Here is a 19,349-nt window from a genome sequence, read left to right as displayed (position 1 = left end):
ACTAGGAAGGTTGAGAACCACTGTGCTGCAGTGTTACAATGAACAAGGGAGTACATACATCTGTTTGTGTTATGTCTCTTACTTCTTTAGGGCATATACCCAGTGGAGGCATTGCTGGATCACATGAGATTTAGCTTCTCAGTTGTTTTAGGTAGCGTCATACCACTTTCAAAATGAATGTACCTGGGTATAGACCCACCAACAATGTTGGAGGGGTCAAATCTCTCAATGCCCTTTACAAGATTTGTTACTGTCGTTTTTTCCCTTTTTTTATTGCGCTGTCATTGTTGATACATATTGATCATGAGCAATTATGTGTTTGTTAGCCATTTTAATGTCATTTTTGATGAACTGTCTATTCGTGTCTTTTACCCACTTTTTAATTGGATGTTTTTTCTTTATTGAGTTCTTGAAGTATTCTGTAAATTGCAGAGATAAGACTTTTGTCAATTGTGTCTTAAGAATTTTACCCCCAAAGCGGGCTCTGTTTTTATTTATTTGGTGAAGTCTTTTGATGTACATGTCTAATTTTAGTAGGTTTCAGTGATTTATTTTGTCTTCTACTGAGTGTGCTACTTTCTTCATATATGATAATATGTCTGTGTCCTGCTCCAGGGCCCTTAAGTTTGTCCCTATTTTCTCATTGATGATTATTATAGTTCTAGGACCTACATTTAGGTCTTGATTTATCTTGAGTTCATTTTTGTACAGCGGATGAGGTATGGGTCTTGTTTCATGCTTCTGCAAACAGAGATCCAATGTTGTCAACACCATTTGTTGATAAGGTTGTCTCTTTTCCTTTTACTTTTTTTGGCCCGCTGTCTGAGATCAGTAGTCTTTAGCTGATGGATTTATTTCTGGGTTTTCTATTCTGTTCCATTCATCTATAATTGCACATATATTAAACTCTTTTGGCAACTATGGTTGTGTAATAGGTTTTGAGATAGTGTAAGGCCTTCTACTTTTCAGAATATTTGGTAAAATTACTCTGTGAAGCCCTGTGTTCCTCGAATTTTTCTTGGTTGGAAGTTTTCTTTTTTTTTGGAAGGATTAAAATGTTTTGTATTTTTTTTAGATCATTTTATTGGGGGCTCACACAACTCGTATCACAGTCCATATATATGTCAATTGTGTAAAGCATTCGTTGACCTCATCATTCTCAAAACATTTGATTTCTACTTGGGCTCTTGGAATCAGCTCCTCATTTTTCCTTTTTTTCCCTCTCTCCCCGCTCCTTCCTCCCTCATGAACCCTTGATAATTTATAAATTATTATTATTTTATCATATCTTACACTGCCCAACATCTCCCTCCACCCATTTTACTGCTTACATTCACAGGTCTAGTGGTAATGTAGCAGATGGGCTTTGGGCCTCCACTCACGTATTCCCTCAATACAAGAGCACTTTGCTTGACCAAACGGACATTCCATGATACCCACCATCTCAACATGATCACTGAAGAAAAATGAGTGCATACGCAAATGTGGTGAAGAAAGCTGATGGTGCCCAGCTATCAAAAGATACAGCGTCTGGCGTCTTAAGCGCTTGAAGGTAAACAAGCAGCCAGAAGCAACAAAGCCCACATAGAAGAAGCACACCAGCCTGTGTGATCACGAGGTGTTGAAGGGATCCTGTAGCAGACACAAAAGAACAAAAAATCATCATTGTGGGCTCATCTCCCCTATACACATGCTGAAGACAAATCTGTGCATAAGTAAGTGTGGTCAAAAAGGCAGAGGGTGCCCAGATATTGAGAGATATAGCATCTGGGGTCTTAAAGGCTTGAAGGTAAACAAGTGACCATCTAGCCCAGAAGCAACAAAGCTTACATGGAAGAAGCACACCAGCCTGTGCGATCATGAGGGGTCGAAGGGACCAGATATCAAGCACCAAAGAACAAAAAATCATATCATCGTGAATGCAGGAGAGTGCGAGGTGGAGACCCAATGCCCATCTGTAGGCAACTGGACATTCCTTTGCAGCGGGGTAGTGGGGAGGAGCCAAGTCAATCAGGTTGGCAGTTTTCTGATGACTTAATCTATTTCATTTTTTGTTATGAGTCTGTTAAGGTTTGCTACATATGACTGCGTTAATTTGGATAGATGGTGTATTTCTAGTTATTTGGCTGTTTGTTTTAGGTTATCAAATTTGTTCAGAAGAGTGTGTTATTCTCATTTCATTTGAATTTGTTGTGATGTTGCCTTTTTCATCTCTAATTCTAGATATTTGTATCTTCTCTTTTTCCTTGTTAAGTTTGCCAGGAGTTTTGTCAATTTTACTAATCCTTTCAAAGAACCAAATTTTTGTGTTGCTGATTTTTCCTATTATTTTCCAAATCATTTATTTCTGCTGTAATCTTTATGATTTCTCTGGTGTTATCGGGTTTATCTTGTTATCCTTATTCTAGATGCTGAATATGTTGTGTTACCATGTTGAATTTGGGCTTTTCCTTTTTTTTCATGTGTGCATTGATTGCTTTAAATTGCCTGCAGATAACAGCTTTTGCTGTATCAAAATATTTGATATACTATGTTATTATTTTTATTTGTTTCAAGGAAATAAAAAATGTCATCCTTTATTTGATCTATTTTAAATCATTTAAAAAATTATTTTATTGGGCGCTCATACAACTTTTAACACAATTCATACATACATCAATTGTGTCGATCACTTTTGTACATTTGTTTCCCTCATCATTCTCAAAATGTTTGCTCTCTTCTTAAGCCCTTGGTATCAGCTCCTAATTTTTTCCCCTTGCTCCCTGCTCCCACCTCTCGCATGAACCCTTGATAATTTATAAATTGTTATTTTGTCATATCTTACACCATCCGACATCTCCCTGCATCCACTTCTCCACTGTCCATCCCCCAGGTAGGAAGTTATATGTAGGTCCTTGTAATCGGTTCCCCCTTTCTACCCAACCTTTGCTCCACCCTCTCGGTATCGCCAATCTCACCACTGGTCCTGAAGGGATCATCCGCCCTGGATTCCCTGTGTTTCCAGTTCCTATCTGTACCAGTGTACATCCTTTGGTCCAGCCGGATGTGTAAGGTACAATTTGGATCATCATAGTGGGGCGGGGGAGGAGGAAACATTGAAGAATTAGAGGAAAAGTGTATGTTTCATCATTGCTACACTGCACTCTGACTGGCTTGTCTCCTCCACACGGCCCTTCTGCAAGGGGATGTCCAATTTCCCACAAATGGGACCTGGTTCCCCACTGTGCACCCCCCCTCATTCACAATGCTATGATTTTTTTTCTTCTTGTAGTTAACCAGTCATTTTTGAGCATCATGTTGTTCAGTCTCCTTGAGTATGATATTTTTGCCCTTGTACATTATATTGTTTATATCTAGTTCTATAGTGTTGTGGTCTGAGAAAATGGATTGTAGAATTTCAATGTTTTTGAATTTGTTAAGTCTTGCCTGAATTGTGTTCTATTTTGGAGAATATACCACGTGTGTGGAGAAGAATGTATACTGTGTTGTTGGATGGAGGGCACTGTATATGTCCAGAAGGTTAAGGTAGTTGATTGTTTTGTCTAACTCTTTTGTTTCTTTGAGTATATTTCCCATTGAAACTGGTGTATTGAAGTCTCCTACTATTATTGCCACACTGTTTATATCACTTTTCAGCTATGCTACAGTTTGATTGATGCATTTTTCAGGGTCTTTCATCGGGAGCATATATATTTAATAACGTTATGTCTTCTTGTTGTATTATTCCTTTAATCATGATGTAGTGCCCTTTCTTGTCTCTAGTGATATTATTTGCCTTCAAATATGTTTATCTGATATTAATATTGCCACCTCTGTTTTCTCATGCCTTACATTAGCTTGGTCAGTTTTTCTCCAATGTTTTTCTTGATCTTTTTTGTCTATTTTTGTCTTTGAGTTTAAGATGTGTCTCTTTTAGGCAGCATATAGATGGGTCTTTTTTTTTAACCAGTCTGCTGCTCTTTGTCTTTTGACTCGTCCATTTAATCCACTGACATTCAGTATCATTTGTATGTGTGCCTTTGTTGCTGTCATTTCACTGTGTTTATAATTTTTGAGTTTTGGTCATTTTATGGGGGTCGTTGCAAGAAGTCCTGGTGGTACAGTGGGTAGGCATTGGGCTGACAATCACATGGTTGTCAGTTCAAAACCAGAAGGAGAACCTCGGGATAAAGACTGGGCTTTCTATTCCTATAAAAAGTTACAGTCTCAGAAGCCCACAGAAGCTTTCTATGTGTTAGCAATGACCCAATGGCAGTAAGTTTGTGTTTTCTTGGTGTCGTTCTTCCTACTCTATTTATGTGTTGTTTTGAGTACTGTTTTCATTGTACTGGTTTGTGATTGGTATTGTCCTTTGTGATTGTCTCACGTTTGTCTGCTATTGTTGATCTTTGTCCATGGTATTCTTGTTAGCATTGTTCTTGTTTTTGCAAATGCTTATCAGAAAATACCTTTATTTCTCTCTCATATTTGAGGGATAATTTTCTGTATATAGAAATCTTGGTTGCCAGCCTGTTTTTGTTTTTTTTATTTTTCCTTTCAGGATTCTATATATGTCACTCAATTTCTTCTTGTCTACAAAGTCTGAAATTAGTATTATTGGTTTTCTTTTTTAAGTTACTGATATTTTCTCCTAGCACCTCTCAAGATTTGATTTTTTCCTTAAAATTATCATATTTTATTTTTATTAAGTGGGATTTAATACCAACAATGTATCTTTCCATATTTCAATCACGTGAAGTAGAATTGTACAATGGCTACCACAATTAGTTTCCAATGATTCTTTTTCTACATGGTTATTGACATCATCTGAAATTGGAAACTTTCAAAATGATATGTTGTGATGTTTTCTTTTGGGTTCTTTGCAGTGTGGGTTTCTCTCAGTTTCATTCACAGCTATTTTCTCCATCTTTATAGAATTAAGAAAGTTTTCCTTTTTTATCATTTTATTAGTGGCTCATACAACCCTTATCACAATCCATACATACATCAATTGTGTAAAGCACATCTGTACATTCATTGCCCTCATCATTCTCAAAATATTTGCTCTCTACTTAAGCCCCTGTTGTCGGGTCCTCATTCTTCCCACTCTCTCTCCGCTTCCCCCTCCCTCATGAACCCTTAATAATTTATAAATCATTATTTTGTCATATCTTGCCCTGTCCAACGTCTCCCTTTACCCACGTTTCTGTTGTCCATGTCCCAGGGAGGAGGTCACATGTAGATCCTTGTAATCAGTTCCCACTTTCCAACCCACCCTCCCTCTACACTCCCAGTATCACCACTATACCACTGGTCCTGAAGGGATCATCCACCCTGGATTCCCTGTGCTTCCAGTTCCTATCTGTACCAGTGTTCATCCTCTGGTCTAGCCAGCCTTGCAAGGTAGAATTTGGATCATGATAGTGGGGGTGGGGAGGAGGAGGAAGCATTTAGGAACAAGTTGTACTTTTCACTGTTGCTACATCGCACCCTGACTGGCTCATCTCCTCCCTGAGACCCCTCCACAGGTCTGTCTAAATAGCATAGACTGGAAGAACAATCTGGAGGCGAAAACAACAGGAGTGACAGTTCTGGGAGTACATGGGAGAGGGGGAAGTAGAGGGAAAGGAAGTGGTGTTAACAAACCCAGGGACAAGGGAAAAACAAGTGAACCAAATTGGTGGTGAGGAGGGTTTAGGAGGATAATGTAACAAGGGTAATGTAACAAAGAGCAATTGCTGAAACCCTGGTGGGGACTGAGCATGATGGTGGGACAGGAGGAAAGTCAAGGGAAATAGAGGAAAGAACTGGGAGGCAAAGGGCATTCATAGAAATCTAGATAAAGATATGTACATATGCAAATATATTAATATATGAGGATGGGGAAATAGATCTATGTGCATATATTTGTAGGTTCAGTATTAAGGTAGCAGAGGGAAATTGGGCCTACACTCAAGTACTCCCTCAAGGCAAGAATACTTTCTTTTATTAAATTGGCATTCTGTAATGCTCACCTTCCCGACACAACCGCTGAAGACAAAGCGGGTGAATAAGTAAATGTGGTGAAGAAAGCTTATGGTGCCTGGCTATCAAAAGATATAGCGTCTGGGGTTTTAAAAGCTTGAAGGTAAACAAGCAGCCATCTAGCTCAGAAGCAACAAAACCACATAGAAGAAGCACACCAGTCGGTGCAATCATGAGGTGTCAAAGGGATCAGGTATCAGGCATCATCAGAACAAAAATCTTACCCTAGTGAATGAGGGGGGGGAGTGCGGAGTGAAGACCCAAAGCCCATTTGAGGCCACTGGAGATCCCCTTGCAGGGAAAGTTTTCTTCTATGATACTTTGCATTATCTTCTTTGTGGGTTTTTGTTTTTATTCTTCTTCTTTTCCTGGGACCCCAATTAAACATAGTTTATGATTCTTGTTTGTGGCCTGCAGAATTCTCATGCTTTCTCTGGAGTGTCTGTGTGTGTGTTATTGTTGATTATTTCTCTTGCCAATTGTACTTGGAAGAATTGTCTTCAAGATCACTAATTCAGTTGTCCTTTTCCATCCTGTTACTAAAATCTTTAGTTGCACCGTTTAATTCTTTACTATTATTGCTTATCTTTTGGGATTCCATTTGATGTTAAGGTTCTAGTTTTCCATTGTCCACATAAGCATTTCCATTAGTCATTTAAGGGCCTATTTTTCAAAGTAAACTTTTGGGATTTGGTGCTTGTTTTGGTTGTTTGTGATCATTTTTCTTTACTATTTGGATCTAATTCAATTTATTGCAGTTTCTGCATCAGTGTGGTGAAGCAATTAGTAATAGGTGGACTTCTGAGTCACATGGGAGTAGTTGCCTTTGTCTAGACGTGGTAGAAAAGAGGAAGAAGGTAGAAAGTAGAGGAAAGAGAAAAAGAATAATGAGGTAGATCAAGGGAAAGGAGATAAGAATAAGAATTAAGTAAAACATTGAAAGAAATGAAAGGAAAAAATAACTGTTTAATGAAAATGAAAGGAAGAATTGGAAAAGAAAAACATTGGAGGGGTCTATTTGGGTCATTTATTTCCTCAATCTAGGAGCTTTGTAGTTGTTTTAGAGAGTGAGAGTCACAGTAAGAATGTCTTGGTGTCTGGTAATTACTTGAAGTGGCCATGGGCTGGTCTAATAGAGGAACACCTTATTTGTTGTGGCCTTGCTTATTGGCAGTACCCAGAGACAACGGTGACTAGGGAGCTGGGCCTGGTTGCTGTCATGGTTCAAAAAGTATCACCTAAGCCTGTCTGGACCCTACTTCCTGACAGGGCCAGAAAGATCAATGGGTTTCTTGGTGACTGGGCTTGTTTGCTGGTGGGATATAAAATGAATGCCTAAAGAATCTGAATGGCCAATAAATAAAATGTTCCCAATTATTAGCCATAGAGAAATGCAAATTAAATCAATTATGAGATACCAACTGACACCCTCAAAGGTAGCCCAATTAAAAAAATCAGAAAGTAACAAGTGTCAGATAGCAACTCTCGTCCACTGCTGGTGTTCCTGTAGGTATATACAGCCATTATGGAAATCAATTTGATGATATCTAAAACAGATGGAAATCAAACTACCACATGACCCAGAAATCCCTCTACATGTACCCAGAAGAGGCAAGAAATAAGCCATGGCCAGAAATCTGTACTACAATGTTCATCACAGCACAGTTCACAACTGCAAGGTGTTGGTAACAGCCCAAATTTCCATCAATGGATGAATGGTCCAAAAACCTGTGATACACCCATACAATGGAGTACTACGTATCCTTAAAAAGCAGTGATGAATGCATGAAGCACATAGCCATATGGGAAGAACTGGAGAAAATTATGTTAAGCAAAGTAAGTCAAGCACAAATGGATAATACATGAGTCCACTTAGGTAAGCTTAAAATTGGGGTCTAGGGGAAAAGCTACTATATACATACATTCCTGGGATGAGATCCAGTTACTATGGCAGAGGCCCAACCCAATCCAGAGATACATATGGCAGCCAACCAAATAGGAGGGGCAAGGAAAGAGAGGGGAAAAAGACATGAATAGGGGGGAGCAGGACACTATCCCATCCACAGGGAGGGTATTGTTTATATCTCCACAGGAGAGGGAAAGAGACTCTAGGCTTCAACCCAGTGCACCAAGACATGAATGCAACATACCAGCATTTACCAGGGAACAAATAGAGAGGTCAGCAGAGCCAGTCCCAATCCCAACAATGTGGAACCCCCGCCTCCCCACCGCCCCAAAGAATCCACTTCAGAGGACAGCACTGAAGCTACAGCTTGGGGAGATGAGCACCTCTGATCAGAGCACACAGAAGCAAACGAAGAGGGAAAGAGAGTGAGTGGAACACATCCTGGCCCACTAAGCCCCGAGGACGATATTCCTGCTTAGAGAAGCCAATGCACAGGGAGGACCATAGGTCTGGCCCCACCAAGAGACACAATGTTCCTCACTGAACCATAGTCCTATGGGGGACAATACTGGAGACACAGTGCAGGAATTGTGCCCGATCTGACCCCATCACTCTGGCAAGAATACTTTGGGGCGAAACACTAAGGGCATGCAACGGAGCAACAAGGGGAGCAAAAAAATGAAGTCCCCAAGGAATATCAAAAAGAGATTTTGGGGACAAAGTGTGGCACCCCATCAAACTTGACTGGAAAACATTCTAAAAAGGTGAAAAAACAGACTTAGAACTATTTATAGGTTTTTTTCCTTTTTGGTCATTGGTTTTTCTTTTTTTTTGTTATTTTGGTTATTTTCTTTGTTTGTTTTGTCTTCCTTTGTTGTCTTGTTTGGCTTTGTCTTATTTTTTGTGCTTGTTATTGTCTCTGCATGTCTATCTAGGTAAGATAGGAGGGATAAATAATTTGGAGGAGCAAACAATGGGACTGATGGTTCTGGAGGGACACAGGAGAAGGGGAGGTGGAAGAAAGGAAGGGGGTTGTCTACCAACCCAGGAACAAGGGAACAACAAGTGAACTAAAATCGATGAAGAGAAGGGTGTAGGATGCCTGGTTGTGTTTAATCAAAGACAATGTAACCTCAAGGAATTACTGAAATCAGAATGAAAGCCGAACATGATAGAGGGACAAGAGGAAAGTAAAAGGAAGTGGAGGAAAGAACTAGGAGCCAGTGGACATTTATAGAGGTCTAATTACATGCATATACATAAGTAAATATATTTTATATAATGATAGGGAAATAGATCTATGGACATATATTTGCGTTAAGTATGAAGGCAGCAGATGGACATTGGGCCTCAACTCTTTGTTCTAATAATCTGTCATTCTGTGATGCTCACTTACCCAACACGATTGCTGAAGACAAAATGGGTGCATAAGCAAATGTGGTGAGGAAAGCTGATGGTGCCCCGCTATCAAAAGCTATAACATCTGGGGTCTTAAAGACCTGAAGATAAACAAGTAGCCATCTAACTGAGAAGCAGCAAAGCCCACATGGAAAGCACACCAGCCTGTTGATCACAAGGTATCGATAAGATCATGTATCAGGCATCAAAGACCCAGAACAAAAAAAAATCATCAATGTAAATGAGAGGGGCTGGGGGCACAGAATGGAAACCCAAAGCCTATCTGTGGACATTCTCTTACAGAAAGATCATACGGAAGAGAATATCCAGTCAGGCTGCAGTATAGTACTGATGAAACATACATCTTTCCTCTAGTTATGTAATGCCCCCCCCCCCGTGCCACTATCATGACCTCAATTTTACATTCCAAATCTGACTGCTACAGATAAGAGCTCACAACACAGGGAATCCAGAACAGATAATTCTCTCAGGACCAATAACAAGAATAGAGATAACAGGATAGTAAGGGGGAGGTGAGGGGAAGAAGGGGGAACTGATCACAATGATCTACATATAAGCCTTTCCTAGGGGTATGGACAACAGAATAGTAAGTCAAGGGAGACAACAGTCTGTGTAAGACATGGGGGTGGTATAAATGTATAAATTATCAAGGTTTCATGAGGGAGGGATGGTGGGTTAGGGGGTAAATGAGGAGCTGATATCAAGGGCTCAAGTAGAATGAAAATGCCTTGAAAATGATGATGGCAACATATGTACAAATGTGCTTAACACAATGGATGTATGAATGGATTATGATAAGAGCTATAAGATCCCCCAATAAAATGATTTAAAAAAAAAGACTTCTTAGTCTTGACTGATGGCAGGGCATGGAAAGATCTCTGTCCCAGGTCTGAGTTTTCTTGCTGGTGGGGCAAAGAAAGGGTATTTAAGTGAGGCTAGACCTTACTTTTTAGTGGGGTATGAAATGAATAACAGGGCTGGGGTGGAACCTTTTGTCAGAGCAAAGAGAATGCCTGACATGGCCAGAACCAGCTGATTAGTGAGGCATGGAGGTATCAACCAGCTCAGCTGAACCTTCTTGTTGATGAGGTACTGAGAAAACTCCTGGCTTGACTGGAACCTGCTTGGTGGCAAGGCATGGAAAAATCATTAGAGTGGAGCTGGTGGAGCATTGAGAGAATGCCTAACTTGATTGCACCTTGCTTGTAGGCAGGATACAGAGGGATTGTGTGATACTCTGGTTGCTTCTCAAGCAGCCCAGTCCCCCCATTCCCTGACCCTTCTCAATACTGCAAGTTCTGGAACTTGGAGGTTTCAGATTATTTAACATCCCTGTTCTCTGTGATCACTGGCTGCCTGGCCCTGCCTTTGTGTTGCTTCTCTTCTGGTAGTTTTAGGAGGGTCCAGTTTTGTGCAAGTTCAGTTAGCCACCTTGCTATGGAAGTCTGAGCCTTTTTTTAAGGCACCCTAATAAGTGTGTTATTCAGAGAATTTGTCAGTAGCCACAGAGATATGTTTAAACACTTTTTATTTGGAATACCATGCATGTATGAAGTATGAAGTAGAACCCCAATAGCAACACTTTTGATATGCCCTCTTCTTGCTATAAGATATAGTTGAAAGTTAAATCCACTGTATTCTCATCACTCCACTAACATTACTACTACTAAAGCTCCAAATAAAACCTATCCTGTTCACTATTCCTCTATTCTATTCACTATTCATTTAACCTCATATCACAAAACATTCAAAATAGTTATCAACTCTCATTGATATGCTTCCTTCCCTTAGGTTTTGTGATATTAAGTATAAAACTTTAACCCTATTGCATTCCTTCTGTTTTGATATTGTCTATATTTTAAGCCGATGAAAATAATTATAATTTACAACTATAGTAATATTTCTAACTTTGTGATATAAGTCAACTATAACAACACGTCTAACTTTGTGATATAAGCCAAGTTAAGAGTGGCTTTCTATTATTTTTATTGTAGTAAAAATACACACAATGAAATATTTTCAAATTCAACCATTTCTACACATGGAACTCAGCGACTGGTCACCTTTTTTTTGAGCTACAAGTGTGGTCTTTTCTCTGGATATGTCAGAGCTTGAGAGAATGGCAAAGACACCACAGGTGGTTGGTAAACTACAGATATTACTTGCCATAGTTCTGGATCTGGGACTCAGTTGTCACTCCTTGTGCTGGGACCCAGGGTACCTTGAGTCCATGTCCACAGCTTGTTGACTTACATTTCTATCATGGCTGCTCACTCCTTGTGATAGGTAGAGATTATGTGAACTAGACCCTCCTGGGTAAGGGTGGAGTCAAACCCATCAATCAAGTCTCAGCCTGATGACACCTCCATGACATCATAAGCCTTTTTTTATGAGTGAGAGATGCGATAAACTTCTCTCTTTCTCTCTCTCTATCTCTGCCCTTCCACCTTCTTGTCTGCTAGAACTCTGCTTGCCTCCAGGCGCAACTCTATGTGTGCCAACTGACCCTGAGAGCTTCCAGTGACCTGCCATTTTCCCACCGACCTTGGATGCATGCAACTCTGCACCCACTGCTCTGTGATCCTCCTGCTTCCTTCTTCATTATTCTGAATCACCATCTTGCATCAACACGATTCTGAAGAGGGCCTTGGCTTGCATCTTACTTAGAGACTTGAGCTGGACTGGTCTGCGATGTCTCCTTGATATAAGTTTACTTCATGATATAAAGCTCTCTCTTATATGTGGATGAGTGTCACTGTATTTGTTTCTCTAGACAAGCTGGCCTAACACACTCCTCCACCCTATCTGACTTTTTATGGGTCTTGCTACTTAGCCAAGCTAGTGCGTGCCTGCTGTTCTACCTCTTGAAACTGGAACTTGTACCTCTTGACATTGATCTGCAGTTTGTTCACCAAGTCCTGCATGCCAGCTAGGTTTCTGTCTCCTCTTTAGACTGGTACCCAGTTCAATGAACTGGTGCTTGTGTTTCCCACTCCCTTGAGAGCTTTTTCTGGTCTGCATTCAGCTTGGCTCCGCTCCTGAATTTCAGCCTCCACATTCTGCACAAGCTTCTTCATGCCATGATGTGTAACTTGTGCTGTTTCCTCCATCTGGGCCTGGAGCTCCATCACCATCTGCCCCGGTTTCTTCTTTTTCTAAATTATTCTATAACCAGTAACAAAAATCTGGTGCTTCCCAAGGAAACGACCCCCTCTTCTTCACTTCTGGTAACCATAATAATTGTTGACATATATGTGTGTGTGTTAGATAATATGCTATTTGTCCTTGGGCTAATGAATTCCATCTCTCATAATGTTTTCAAAGTTTCCATGATGTGGCATGCATTAAAACATTATTTTTCTTGTGGGGTCTGTAATATTTCACTGTATGAATACACAACACTGCCTGTCCATTAATTTATTGATGGGTATTTACATTGTTTATACATTTAAGCTATTATGCAGCTGCTGCAATGAACATTGGTGTATATATTTTTATCTGTGTTCCTGTTTTCACGTCTTCTGGTTAAATAACTAGGATTAAGCTGGCTACAATATATGGTAGCTATCCACCACTTGCGTGTAAATTTATCATACTTTGGTGATAATCCTGCTACAATTATGCTTGAAGCTATATCACTGATATTTCAAAGACAAGTTTCACATGGTGGGCAGGTTACTTCGGAGCTTAAAGATGAGGAAAGAAAACCTATGATTCGCTTCTGAAAAAAAAACTGAATATTGAAACACTTATGAACAGTAATGGAACATTATCTTATAGAGTGCTGAAACATAAGCCTCTCAAGTTAGAAGTCACACAAGATAATATTAGGAAGACTACCTTCTCAAAGGAAAGTCAAACCTAATGTGGTTGGGAGTAAGATTTTCAGAACCTTCATTTGCTAATGTTACATGGTGCAAATGAGATAAATGATTGTAAATATCTACTAATAATTGGAATGTAAAATTTATAAAGTATAAATCTATGAAAATTTAACATCATCAAAAATGAAATGAAACATTGATATTGATATCCTAAAAGTGGTGAACAAAAATAGATTGAATTGAGTCATTTTAAATTGGACATTCAGATGGTCGATAATGCAGATAACGAGAAATTGAAATCAAATGATATTATAATCATTGCCAAAAATCAACATATCAAGATCTATCCTGAAGTACAACACTTTCAGTGTTATGATAATATCAAGATGCCTAAAAGGAGAACCAGTTAATAAGACTTTTACTCAAATTTACCCACAAACTAATAATAACAAAGAATAAATTGAAGATTTTTTAATTGAAGACTTTAATCAGTTCCTGCAATTTGAAATAGATCAAACATGAAATCGAGGTTCTTTGATAGTTGCTGGTGATTGAAAGGCAAAAGTTAAAAAAAGAAATGCATAGGTTCAAAACAAAGAAAAATTAGTAGTAAAAAAATGTGCTAGCGATTGCATGACAGCATGTTACATAACTGATCGCCTTCATTGTAAATACCTTTTCAACAATATCACTGTCTACTACACACATGGACCACCTCTGATGCAATATACAGGCATCAAATTCATTGCATCTGTGAAAGGAGATGATGCACAATCCCAATACCATGTGTCAGAACAGGGCCAAGGCTAACACACAGACCATCAATTGTTTATAGGCAAGTTCAAGCTGAAACTGAAAAAAAAAAATGACCTTGAGCCTTTCACATCTGAATTTAGATGTCCTTTCAAGAATATATTGGACTCATTGAACACTAATGGCCAAAGCTCAGAGGAGTTGTGAGATTACCTCAAGAACATCATACATGAAGAAACCAGGAGGTCATTATAAAGATAGGAAAAGGAAAAAAGGACCAAAATAGATAGCACAAAATAGACTTACTCCTGAAAAAATTCATTTTTAAAAATCATTTTATTAGGGGCTCGTACAACTCTTATCACAATCCATACATATATCCATTGTGTCAAGCACAGCGGTACATTTGTTGCCATCATCATTTTAAAAACATTTGTTTTCTAATTGAGCCCTTGATATCAGCTCCTCATTTCTCAACTCTGTCCCCGCTCTCCCCTCCCTCATGAACCCTTGATAATTTTTAAATTATGATTATTTTGTCATATCTTACACTGTCTGTCTCCCTTTACCCAGTTTTTGGTTGTCCATACCCCCAGGGAGGTGGTTTTATGTAGATCCTTGTAATCGGTTTCCCCTTTCTACCCCACCTTCCCTCCACCCTCCCAGTGTTGCCTCTCTCACCACTGGTCCTGAAGGGATCATCTGTCCTGGATTCCCCATGTTTCCAGTTCCTATCTGTACCAGTGTACATCCTCTGGTCTAGCCAGATTTTTAGGGTAGAATTGGGATCATGATAGTTAGAGAGAGGAAGCATTAAGAACTCAAGGGAAGTTGTATGTTTCTTCATTGCTACTCTGAACCCAGACTGGCTCATCCTCTCCACGACCCTTCTGTAAGTGGGTGTCCAGTTGCGTACAGGTGGGCTTTGGATCTCCACTCTGCACTCACCCTCATTTACAATGTTAAGATTTTTCATTCTTTGATGCCTGATATCTGATCCCTTCAACAACTTGTGGTCACACAGGCTGGTGTGCTTCCTCCATGTGGGCTTTGTTGCTTCTGAGCTAGATGGCCGCTTGTTTACCTTCAAGCCTTTAAGACCCTAGACGCTATATCTTTTGATAGCCGGGAACCATCAGCTTTTGTCACCACGTTTGCTTATGCACACATTTGTCTTCAGCGATCCTGTTGGGAAGGTGGGCATCCTGGAATGCCAATTTAATAGAACAAAGTGTTCTTGCATTGAGGAAGTACTTGAGTGGAGGTCCAATGTCCATCTTCTGCCTTAACACTAAACCTATAAATGCATACATGTAGATCTATTTCCCCACCATCCTATATAAAGATATTTACATATGTACATTACTCTATTTAGACCTCTGTAATTGCCCTTTGCCTCTGAGTTCTTTCCTCTATTTCCTTTCACTTTCCTCTTGTCCCACTATCATACTCAGCCTACATTTGGCTTTCAGTAATTTCTCTCAGTTACATTGCCCTTGCTGAATCCCTACCAGGCCTCTCACACCCTCCTTGCCACTAATTTTGGATCACTTGTTGCTCCTTTGTCCCTGGGTTGGTCAGCACCACCTCCTTTCCCCCACCTCTCCTTCTCCTATGTCCCCCCAGAACCATCGGTCCCGTTGTTTTCTCCTCCAGACTGTTCATTCAGCCTATCTTATTTAGATAGAGCTTCAGAGAAAATGTGCACCAAAAAACAAGGCATAGCATGACAAAGCAACAAAAAAGAACACAACGATGACAACAAAATAGAAAACCACTGACTCAGAAAAGAATAAATTATTTTTTCAAAAAGAAGAGAAAAATTAAAAAAAAAAAAAGGAAAACCTGTAAATAGATCAAGGTCTGATTTTTGACCTATAGACATGTCCTCCAGTCAAGACCGATGGGGTGCCAAGCTCTGGCCCCCAAATCTATCCTTTGCACTCCCTGAGGAGCTCCCTGCTCTGCTCCCCCAGTTATTCTGCAGCATTCCTTTAGTGTTTTTGCCTTGTTCTTGCGGGGTCAGGCCGGGCCAATCCTGACACGGAGTCTCCAGTGTTGTCCCCCATAGGTCCATGGGTCAATGAGGGACATTGTGTCTCATAGTGGGATCAGCCATATGGTCTACTCAGTGCATTGGCTGTTGGGAGCAGGGATATTGTCCTCCAGGCCTGGTGGGCCAGGATGTTCTCCACTCTCTTCTTTCCCATTCATTTGCTCCCGTGTGCTCTGATAAGACATGTCTCTCTCCCTGAGCTGCAGCTTCAGTGCTTTCCTCTAAGGGTAATTCTTCTGGGGGGAGGGGCAGTTGTCCACGTAGCTGGGAAAAATTATTAAATAGGAGGGAAGAAATGGTGATGAAAATTTCAAAGGCTGGCTAAAAAAGACAAAGTAAAGTATGAGTATTTTGTAAAGAGTTAGAAAACCAAAAGGGAAGAACACTCTTGACATTTCTCAATCTGAAATAATGAAAGAATAATGTAAACTTCAAGTGTGATGCTGAAGGATTCTATGAGCTGAATTTCTGGCTGCTCCTTTTCGGTGTACTGCTGCTCCACTTTAAAGTTACCTTCAGAAAAATTACTTATATGTGCTATTACTGTTAGTTTAATACTTTCCACATTCCATTCTTTGGAATGGACACAAATACAATTTTTCTAGCAGTTGGTCACCTAGCTGTTTTCTAATATTCATGGCATAGATGAGTGTATAATTACAGCCCTACATCAGTATATTGAAATAATTTGATTGGTATTCTATCAATTCCTAGAACATTTTTTGGTGAATGACTTCAGCGCGGTTCTGACTTCCCCCTTCAATATCATTAGTTCTTGATTATAGTTGAATATTGACAAATCCATTTTTATGCCATGACTCTGTGTATTCCTTCTTTTGATTCCTTCTGCAATATTCAACAATTTACCCCTAGAATGCTTCCATAGTACAACTCACAGCTTGGATTTTGTCTTCAGTTCTTTCAGCTTGAGAAAGAGTGAGCTTGTTCATCTCTCTTGGTTTTCAAACTCCAAGTCTTTACACATTCCACTCTGATAGTTTAGTCAGTCTTTTGAGCTGCCCATTTAATTGTTCTCTTCAATTCTATTACTTCATCATTTCCTCATTTTAGCTACTCTACCTTCATGAACAAATTTCAGTCTTTTCTGACATCCATTTTGGCTTTTCCTTTCCTGTCTTTTAAAAGTCCTTTTTTTGTTACTAATGGATGATGTTCCTGTTATCATTCAACCACACCCCTGGTCCTTGGTTAGAATATTCAATATGTCAAATCTGTTCTTGAAATAGTCTCTATATTCAGATGTGAAGTAAGTTTATATTTTGCCTTTCATGGACTTGTTTAATATTTTTTCTGATGCAACATGAATTTGCATGTGAGCAATTGAAATATATCATATTACAGAGTAAAAAATAGATAGGTGAAAGACCTGTATATGAAGAGGTTAAACATATGTAGAAAAATATCTTTCTAGTCTTAGGGAAGGGAAAAATATTCTAAATAAGATAGAAAGTTCAGTCCATATTCTACTAAATTATAAAAGGAACAATGTCATTAAAAATTGCCTACCGGTAAAATCTAGAACTATCAAGATCTTCAATGGAAAAAAGTGGAACAATTTAAGGACCTTAAAACATGGCATAAACACATTATCAGACATAATGAAAAATACACATGCTGTAGAAGATAAAATAAATGTCTATGACATCCTGAAAATGAGACTCTTAGATCCATCTATAGATTTTTACCAAAAGAGTATTTAAAGAAACCACAACTGTATAAAAAGTATGGACAATGAGATATCAAATGAGGAACTAATCTCTAAAATTTATATAAAATGTCAACGCCGGGCAGTGTAAGATAAGATAAAATAATTATTTATAAACTATTAAGGTACCAGGGGGAAGGGGGGAGTGGGGAGGGAGGGGGAGGGGGAAAAAGGAAACCTAGCTGATTCCAGGAACCCAGGTGGAAGGAGAATTTTGAGAATGATGAGTGCAATGAATGTATAAGGGTGCTTTGCTCAATTGATGTATGTGTGGATTGTGATAAGAGTTGTATGAGCCCCAATAAAAAGATTTATTAAAAATTTTTAAAAGAATGGAGGCAAATCTATTAATAAATAAATAAATAAAATGTCAGCACCTCAACAAGAAGAACAATTCAATTATAAATTAAGCAGAGGATATGAGTAGACACGTCTCCAAAAGAGACATTCATGCAGTCAACAAACATGAAGAAATGCTTATGATCATTTGCTATTCAAGACATGTAAATCAAAACAAACAGATATCACCTCACCCCAGCATAATTAGCAAAGTTCATATTAATAGATAATAGCAAAAGCTACTGAGGGCACTGGAGAGGATGGATAAGTCATATACTGCTTATAGAACTACAAAACAGTGAAACTACCTTAGAAAGTGCCTATGTGTTGATCATCGTGTTTGGTTTCCCCTTCCTCCCCTCCTTTCCCCACCTTCCTCCTACCATCCTGGTATCACTACTCCCATTCTTGTTCATGGATTCTGTGTGCCCTATCCCCACTTCCCTGCCCCTGGGGGACAAATAAAAGAAACTGTAGAGGAAGGGACACAGCGGTGGGTGTAAGATGTGAAAATAATTTATAATTTATCAAGGGGTCACAAGGGTGGGAAAGGGGGATGGAAGGATGAAAGAGGAGATGATACCAAGGGCTCAAATAGAAAGTAAATATTTAGAAAATAACAATTGCAACATATGTACAAATATGCTTGATGCAATTGATGTGTGGGTTTTTATAACAGCTGTAAGAGCCTCCAATAAAATTATCTTTAAATGTAAAAATAAAAGTGACATGGTGCTTCCTCCAAATGGTCAGACAAGGAATATCATATGACCCAACAATTCCTTTACTTGGCTATATCCTATAGAAATAATAGCCATACCCATGTTCGTCATGACATTATTCACAATATCAAAACGATGGAAACAACTTAAATACTTAGCAGTACAAGAATGAGTAAATACATTTTGGTACATACACACAAACAAGTGGAGTCCTGTTGTAGCACTGAGCTGCTAGCCACAAGGTCCACCGTTAGAACCCACCAACTGCTCCATGGGAGAAGTAAGAGCTTGTTCACTCACTTAGAGATTTAAAGGCTTGGAAATCTGAAATGGCAGTGCTCTCCGTCTCGTAGAGTTTCTATGAGTTGGAATCGTCTGGATGACACTGAGTTTTTAACTTAAAATACAATGGAATACCATACAACATCGAAGAGTAATGGTAGATCTGTGAAACACCTTACAATATGAATTCGTCTTAGTGAAATTAGTCAAGCACAAAAGATCTAATATTATATACCACCACTATTATAAGAAGTCAAGAATAGGTTTTTTATAGAAAAAAGGAGGGGAAAGGGAGGAAAGGAAATTGCAGGCTAATGGG

This window comes from Tenrec ecaudatus, chromosome X (genome assembly GCF_050624435.1).
Source record: "Tenrec ecaudatus isolate mTenEca1 chromosome X, mTenEca1.hap1, whole genome shotgun sequence".
Lineage (NCBI taxonomy): Eukaryota > Metazoa > Chordata > Mammalia > Afrosoricida > Tenrecidae > Tenrec > Tenrec ecaudatus.
The sequence above is the reverse complement of the archived record's forward strand: the minus strand, read 5'-3'. Positions refer to the sequence as shown.